Source organism: Chrysochloris asiatica, unplaced genomic scaffold (genome assembly GCF_000296735.1).
Source record: "Chrysochloris asiatica unplaced genomic scaffold, ChrAsi1.0 scaffold00163, whole genome shotgun sequence".
NCBI lineage: Eukaryota > Metazoa > Chordata > Mammalia > Afrosoricida > Chrysochloridae > Chrysochloris > Chrysochloris asiatica.
Genome location: NW_006408681.1, coordinates 7,009,733 through 7,018,675, shown reverse-complemented (window position 1 = coordinate 7,018,675; position 8,943 = coordinate 7,009,733).

The window sequence follows — 8,943 nt, the reverse complement described above, 5'->3', positions numbered from 1 at the left end:
CCTGGTCGATTTCTTCTTTTGTTTTGGGTCTGTTCAGGTTTTCTACTTCACCGTTTGTAAGTTTATGTAGGTCGTGTTTATCCACAAATATATCCATCTCTTCTAAGTTTTCAAATTTGTTGGAGTACAATAAAAGCGATAATGAGAGGAAAACAAAGCAAGACAAAAAAAAAAAAAACCGATGGGAAAAAAAAGAAAAAAGAATTCAGCATCAGAAAAATCAACAAGATTGAATAAGGCAGTCTCAGTCAAAATCAAAAACAAAAGCGATAATCAGAGAAAAACAAAGCAAGACCAAAAAAAGAGAAGTATTCAGCATCAGAAAAAAACAGCAAGATTAAATTAAGCAATCTCTAGTCACACACACACAAAAGACCCTGTATAGGGTTTCTAAGGAGCAGCTGGTGGGTACAATCCACCGACCTTGCGGTTCAAAAGGCTCTGCAGTCTGGTGCCTTAACCTGCAGAGCCACAGCAGGACTGCCTTGTTGCTGGTGGTAAAAACCACCTCAAGGCATCTCAGCTTGTGCTGGCTTTTGCCTTAATGGGCGGGCCTGAGCCTTGGAGATTGGGCAGAGGACTAGCCTAGGAAGAGGGAGTGGAGGGCAGGGTTAGTGGCTGCAGGCAGATTGCATCCCTGTGTGATGACATCAAAAAATGCCTCTCTCTGTCTCCCTGTGCCGTGGGCACCTGACCCGCCCTACATCCACACTGATAATGCCTCCCGTGGCAATGAGCCACCCCCCCCGCCCACGAAGGACTGCACCAGTTCCTGTGGCCCCACTGACTTACCAGGCACGTCCGCCCTCTGAGCGGGTCTGCTCAAGCCCTGCACTTCAAGCTACACAGTGGGCAGGTGCAGTCCTGGAGCAGGAGCAGAACGCAGGCAGGCGGAAGCTCAAAATGCCCACAACTCTCCAGCAGCTTGATCCTTCAAAAAAGCAAGTTCACAATGTTGAAGGCTAAAGTCTTACATTTGCCCAAAGGCTGTCTGTCTCCCAGGCAGGGGCCTCCCCTGTGCGATACCACCCACACCTAGCCCAGAGCCTGTGCACCTGTGCTGCCCTGTAAGGGAAGCACCGGAAGTCCCTTACTTATATTTTTAATGAACAATGCATTCACATACATCAAAATTTCCAGGTGAAAGCAATTGAGTAAATAGATTCCATTTCACACCATCATGTGCCTCATAAATTCCCCAATTTGTCTAGTTCAAGGTCTAGAAAACACTCACTGATTTATTATCAGTTAAGTTCCTAGCCTGATAATCGGAAGACAAGAGATGCGTTATGTATGCAGCTAATGAATTTTAGGTGTCAGGACCCCTCACTTGTTTGAGTCACGTCCCAGCCTTCTTCAGTCCTATTAATTTGTCCGTCTGCCTTTCTAAAATCTGCAAGCATATTGTATTTTAATCACATCAGTTAAGTATAGTATCTCTTGTTACTTAAAATTCAAGGTTGGTTGGAACCACAAGGTTGGTGGTTCAAACTCACCAGCCACTCCTTGGAAACCCTATACAGGGACACTATGAACTGACTCAACAGCACTTATCAACATACTACCTCTTATGTGGTTAGGGTTGGGGGGGACATTAGATTAGCCAAAGACACTTTAAGGCTTCATAAGGATAAATTGAAATGGGAATATATTTATCTTGCGCTGAGTAAGAGAGTTATATGAGTTTTTCATACAAATCAGTTCAGTTATTATTAAACGTAGCAATGATTTTCAGTTGTATTCCTATTCCTCAACTCTGGCAAGTCACTTGGTTGTGATGTGAACTTACAAGGCCAGAGTTATTTTGTTCTATAAAACTGCTATCTAGAACCTAGATTATATGAATAAGAATGAGGCATTAGGATTTGAGGAAGACAATCCCCATTAACAACCTAGAATTGATGCTTTTGAGAAGCAAGGTTTTATCTTCTGCATATCGCAGGTTGTTAATGAGTCTTCTCCAATCCTGATGCCATGTTTTTCTTCATAGAACCCAGCTTCTTGGATTATTTGCTCAGCATACAGGTTGAATAAGTATGATGAAAGAATACTTTGGTGAGTAGCAATTGAGCTATTACAAGTTCATGAGTGGCCATCTAAGGTACAGCTAGTGGTCTCTCCATGTGCAGAAGAAAGAAGAATGTTGAGAACTGAAGATGCTTGAAATCAATTTGTCCAATGGACTAATGGAACATGTGAACATCAGTCTCCATGATTCTGAGAACAGAATAACTAGACGGTGCCCAGCTACAATTACCAACTGCTCTGAAATGGATTACATTAGTAGGTCCCAGACAGAATGGCAGAATATGTAAAACAAAATTCAAAATTATTTAAAAAAGAGAGAGAGAAAGACCAGATTTACTGGTCAGAGAAAGACTGGAGGAACCTGAGACTGTGACCCTCAATCACCCTTCATGTCTGGAAAGGCACTTACCCTTATGGCCCAACTTTCAGCCAAGCAGTAGGAAAGTATATAGTGGGAACAACTTTTAGCCAAGCAGCAGATGGATATATATGGGGTACAATAACACTAGTAAGGTATGCTCACTATGAAAGATGGAATGGTCTATCCAAAATCAAATGGGCAACATGTACCTAAGGACAAAGGCCAGAAGGGATGTGAAGGTGAGTGAAATGGAAGTAGGAGTCACAGGGAAGAAGCTGGGTAATTGTTTTTCCATGGAGGGGCTTGTAATCCTTGAGATGAAACAAAATGTATAATTTGTTGAATCTAAAACTGACTGTCTATAAACTTCCTCTCAATTCACAATAAAAAAGTTTAAACAATGACAATTCAAAACAACAACAAAATCGTTACAACTGGATCAACAAGCAACATCATGATAAATGGAAAAAAGGTTGAAATTGAAAAGGATTTCATTTTACTTGGGTACGGACTCAGTGCCCATACAAGCAGCAGGGAATCACACTATATATTGAATTGGAAACATCTGCTGCAAAAGACCTTATTAAAGTGTTATAGAGCACATATGTCACTTTAAGGACACAGGTGAACCTGACTCAAGCCATGGTATTTTCAGCTACCTCATATTCATGCAAAAACTGAACAATGAATAAGGAAGATTGGAAAATTCATGCATTTGAATTATCGTATTAGTGAAAAAAATTGAATATACCATGAACTGCCAGAAGAATGAACAAATCTATTTTGGAAGAAGCACATCCTCACTGAGGAGGGTGAGACATTCTCTCACTGTGTTTATTATCAGAAGGAACCAGTCCCTGAGAAGGATATTGTGCTTGGTAAATTAGAGGGTCAGCAAAAAAGACAAAAGAACTCCAATGAGGTAGACAGACACACAGTGGTTGCAACAGTGGGCTGAAACATAACAACAATTGTGAGTGTGGTGCAGGACCAGAGAGTGTTTTGTTCTCTTGTGTAAGGGTTGCTATAAGTAAGAACTAACTTGGCAGCATCTAAAAACAACAGCAACATGGAATAAAAGTATTATAAAGGTATGAGAAAGAGTTTATCAATAAACACATTATGCTGTTTTTCTGGTGATTTTAGAGTGTTTGTTATCTATCAACATTTCCACATATGTAATTTGTTTCCATTTCTTTTCTCACTCTGAGCACTTTTGTATATAATTTTTAATTTGTTACTTTGCATTCTTTTTTCTTAAAGAGGCACCTAAAATGATAAGAGTTCCTGTGTGATCCTATAGGATAAGCACTAGACTGCTAGCCATAAGGTTGGTAGTTCAAACCCACTAGCTGCTTCTCAGAAACCCTATACAGGGTTACTTCATGTCAGAACCTACTGGATGGCACTTAGCAACAACAACAACATTGGTCTCACAAAATACTGAAACTCCCTTGAATAGAATAGCCCGGGAGTTATTTCACTTTAGGTTTGTCCACCTGTTCAGTTAGAAACAATAGGACAGTCAATCTGTGTTTCTAACTGTACAGTCTGGAAACATAACTGACATTTGATGAAGTCACCATACCACCGTTGTCATCCTTAATGTATATATTGTTGTTGTTAAGTGTGTTCAAGTCAGCTCTGTTTCATAGTCACCCTGTATAGGGTTTCTGAGGCTATAAATCTTTGCTCTGTGGAGTGGTTGATGCATTTGAACTGCTGACCTTGTGGCTTACAGTCCAATGCTTATCCTACAGAATCACTGTACTCCCTTATTATAGATATCAATAGATTAAGAATTAACCATCTAAAATCATCTTGGCTATGCCAATACTTACATTAATGAGATTAGAGAAGAAAATTAGAAAAAAGGAGAAACCTGGAGATAGGTGAGGTAAAGGCTTCCTTTTCTCCAAAAACACTTCTGATTTTTTATTTCCATATACAATAAAGTGTGTACTCACACTTTCTCTGACCTTGAGAGTATGTTGGTAGATATGCACCAGGGAAGGACATGAAAGACTCCAGATAAACTGTACGGTAGCATGACACACAGAATCCAAGTCATTTGTTTTCTTTGACAGTGCTTTCCCGTGCTGGATTGAAAGAGAAAACCCATCAGTGTAGCAAATGGGTCAGATAGAGTTATAAATCAACTCTGCACTCTTTAGAGGATTTATTCAACTGAAGACATCCCTAATATTGGCCTCATTGCTTTAATTTTTGCTTATGTGGAAAAATAACCCTAAATACAGTTAACTATCCCAAGGCAGAAGTGTATTATTAAAAAAGAATACTTGACAATGTTATTGATTTCTCAAGACACTGTCAGATTTTTAAAATTTTGTATTTAATAAAAGTTAATACAATTTCTGTTATGGCTTTTTATATTTTCCCAATATTTATCATCTTGTGTGTTTCACATTTCAAAATAAGAGTATCTTAATAATACCACTTGAGTGGATTCTGATCCAAATTATTAAAATACCCACCACCTTTTTATCCACATCACATTTCCTCCTGTCAACTCTTTCTATTTGATTGATTCTAGTAATATGCTCTGGTAGTGTAGTGGTTATGAATTGGGCTGCTAACCTCAAGGTCAGGAGTTTGAAACTACCAGTTGTTCCATGGGAGAAAAATGAGGCTTCCTGCTCCCGTAAAGATTTACAGCCTCGGAAACCCTGTACAGGGTCACTATGAGTCTGAATCAACTCCACGGCACACGGCCATTGCTAATACATTTGTAGTCCTGGTGTGGATAAGCACTGGACTGCAAGGTCAGTTTGAAATTCAAGGTGGGTGGTTTAAACTCAACAGCTCCTCCTTAGAAACCCTGTACAGGGTCTCTGAGTCTGTAATGAAAGGAAGGCACTTAACAACAACTAATATACTTAAGTGTCTTGATGGTCCTCCCAGTGAGGGAAGATGTGGCTGTCAGCTTCCATAACAATTACAACCCAGGAAATGCTATGGGACAGTTCTACTCTATTCTATGGGGTTACTATGAGTCAGTATTAACTAGATGACAGTGAGTACGAAAATGCTTACTGAAATTTTGCTAGTTAATATACCTACACAGTACAATGGGACACACTGGCCAGGGTAAGTTAAGGATGTTGTATAAGAGGAAGCAAAACCCAATGCAGTTGAGTTTATTCTAACTCAGAGCAACCCTCTAGGGCAGCTAAGAACTGCCCATAGTGTTTCCAAAGCTGTAATCTTTCTTTATAGAAGCACACTGTCTCATCTTTCTCCCAAAGAGCAGCTGGTAGGTTAGAACTACCAATCTTTCAGTTAGCAGCCAAGCACTTAATTGTTGTTCCACTAGGGCATCTTAGGGGTAGGAAAGGGTTCTAATTTGTCTGGTGTAGGGAAACTTGGGTGGAGGAAATGTGGACCTTTTTAAAACTGGAACCATGTGTGTCTTTCCCTCTTCTTAGCCTATTGCAGTTCCTGGCATTTGGTAAAGATTCCATTAAAGCGGTAAACATTTACCTAAAAAAAACTAGGAGTTAGTTTGGTATAAGGAAGGGAGCAGAAACAAATTAATTGTTTTAGGTAGAGATAATTGTTGTTGTTAAGTGCCTTTGAAACCCTTCATAGGATTTCCAAGGAGAGGCAGGTGGGTTTGAATGGTAGACCAAACTTGTGGTCTAGTGCTTGTCCTACAGTGTTTCAGAGATAATAAACAACTTTACAAAAGGAGCAAGGCTTAAGCTTAGCACTTTTTTTTTTTAAGCTTTTATTGTGAATTGAGTGATAGTTTACATGGGAGACCATTAGTTTTGCATTCATCCTGTAGTATTTCGTATCATTGCAATGATTACAATCTCCTCCCTGCATTACAACAGTATTTACTTCTATTCCCATTTTGTTTTGTTTGTTGTTGTTGTTTTTATGTACACAAAAAACACTCAGGAATATCTAATCATTTAAAAAACCTAAGGACACATTCAGCAAGCCTGCCTACTGGCCTCCAGCACACAGTTTTTCTCTTTCCATGAGTCTAGAGTCCTCAACTGCTCTATCTCTCGATGTCATCATCTTTGCCTCCATCTATGGTGTTACTGCATCTCTGGAAAGGGTCCCACATTCCACATACTCTTCTCCCTTGATGGTCCTATGGTCCTCTGTTCCTGGACTGTAAGATTAACTACTCCCTCCTTTATGGCATAAAACTTCTACCTTTACTATTGAGATCAGCACTTATTTTTTATTAAACTTCTAATATACACTTTAGAAACTATATGGCTATAGATAAGATAATATTGAGTAGAAATTCATACCTGACAGCTTCATATTTTCAGAAATATCTGAAAAGAGGTCATTTACTTGGCAACATAGTTGGGCTACAGCTGAAGCCCTAGACCTCTAAGTTTTACTTTGTATAAAGAAATACATTTTTTGTATTATTTAAGCCAGTAGAGGCTGAATTTTTGTTATTTATAACTGAAAGCAGCTGAGAAGTGGGTCAGCTAAAATAAAGGTTAAAAGGCAAGAAAAAGTGACAGTCTCACAGTGCTGCTCTAAATGTGTGTTTAAGATCTTCAGCAATAGCAGCACTGCCTAAGAACTTGTTACAAAAGCAAGCTCTGGTAGCATGTTGGTTTTCAGTTGGGCTGCTAACCTCAAGGTCAGCTGCTGGAAACTACCAGCTGTTCTGCAGGAAAAAGATGAGACTTTCTGGCCCTTAAAGATTTACAGCCTCAGAAACTCTATGTAGGGTCACTATGAGTTGAAACTGACTTCACAGCAGTATCAACCATCACCACCCTAGAGCGGAAGTCCTAGGATGACACTGTAGGAGAAGCTCTGGACTGCTAACCACAAGATCTGCAGTTCAAACTCACCAGCCACTCCTTGGAAACCCTGTACAGGATGGCTATGAGTTGGAACTGACTTGATGTCACTTAACAACAACAACGACAACAGAGTTCTTTGGTTATTTGCAACAGTAAAGATCTTTAATGATTTTTAAATGGAAAATGCATTTATTGGAAAGATTCTTTATAGTTCGCAGAGGAATCAGTACAGCCTCCAACGACAGGAATGTGTGACCGTTGTTCTCTTTAGAGAAACACCTCTTGATGAATGAATTTGGACCTCCTGCACACAAGTGTTTCATTCCCAGCAGAAAAAGAAGATTTGTCTAGCTTTGGGCTCCAGAGCAACCCATATATTCAGGAGGTCATGATTGGCAGGCCCATCAGAATTACGTGGAGCAGAAGGGCAGCTGGTCTCCCCAAAGCAGACTGGTTAGGCATACGAAAATATGCCCACTATAATGCTTCCAATACAGAAAAAATGGATGGAGTATGGGATGCATAGAATTAAAAGATTATATAACCCACTGTCACCAAGTTATTTATGATTCATAGAGAACCTTTATGGACTATAAATCTTTGCTGTTGTTGTTGTTAAGTGCTGTCGGTTGGGTTCCAACATACAGTGACCCTGTATAGGGTTTCCAAGGAGCATCTGGTGAGTTTGAACCGCCTACCTTGTGATTCAAACCTTGCGGTCCTGTGCATTTCCCTGCAGTCCCACACCAGGCCTCATCTTTCTCCCACAGAGCAGCTGGAGAGTTTGAACTGGTGACCTTGTGCTTAGCAAGTCCAGTGTTTATCCTCCAGCACCACCAGGACTCCTCAAAACATTATATAAGAAAAATAATCCCTGAGAGTGAAGTTTGAAGTAATCTTGTATTAAGGAGTCAAGCAAGGTAATGACGTAGCCCTAATGTATGTATTTAATTAACAGCAAAATAATTGTGGTGTATTTTCTACTTATTTTGTGTTTATGGCAGATATAAGGTTTTTCATACAGAGCATGGTTTCTCAATAATGGCACTATTAACATTGAGTCTCTATTTTGGGGGACAGTCCTGTAAGATGTTTAGCAATATTTTTGGCTTCCACCCACTAGATGCCGGGAGCTTTCTTTCCTTACTTGTGACAAAATTGTTTGTAGAATTGTCAATTATCCTCAGGGATCAAAATTGTACCCAGTTGAAAGATCAGTGAGTTAGAGAATTCAGATATTCTAGACAAAGAGAATACAAAATTAGCTGTAAGCATACATTGACAGAGAACTTTCAGAGGTTCAAGCAGGAATCAGAAGAGAATATGGAACAAGGGTTATCATTGTTGATGTCAGATGGATCTTCGTTGAAAACAGAGAATACCAGAAATATGTTTACTTGTGTTTTATTGACTACACAAAGTCTTTAGATTGTGTGGATCATGATGAGTTATAGACAACCTTGTGGAGAATGAGTACTCCGGAACACTTAATTATGCTCATGAAGAACCTGTACATAGATCAAGAGGCAGTTGGCCAAACAGAACGAAGGACACCAAATAAATGAAAGGTGTGTACCAGGTTTGTATTCTTTCACCATACTTGTTCAATCTGTATGCTTAGCAAATAATTCAAGAAGCTGGATTATATGAAGAAAAACATGGCATCAGGATTGGAGGAACACTTATTAACAACCTGCAATATGCAGATTTTACAACCTTGTTTGCTGAAAGTAAAGAGGACTTACA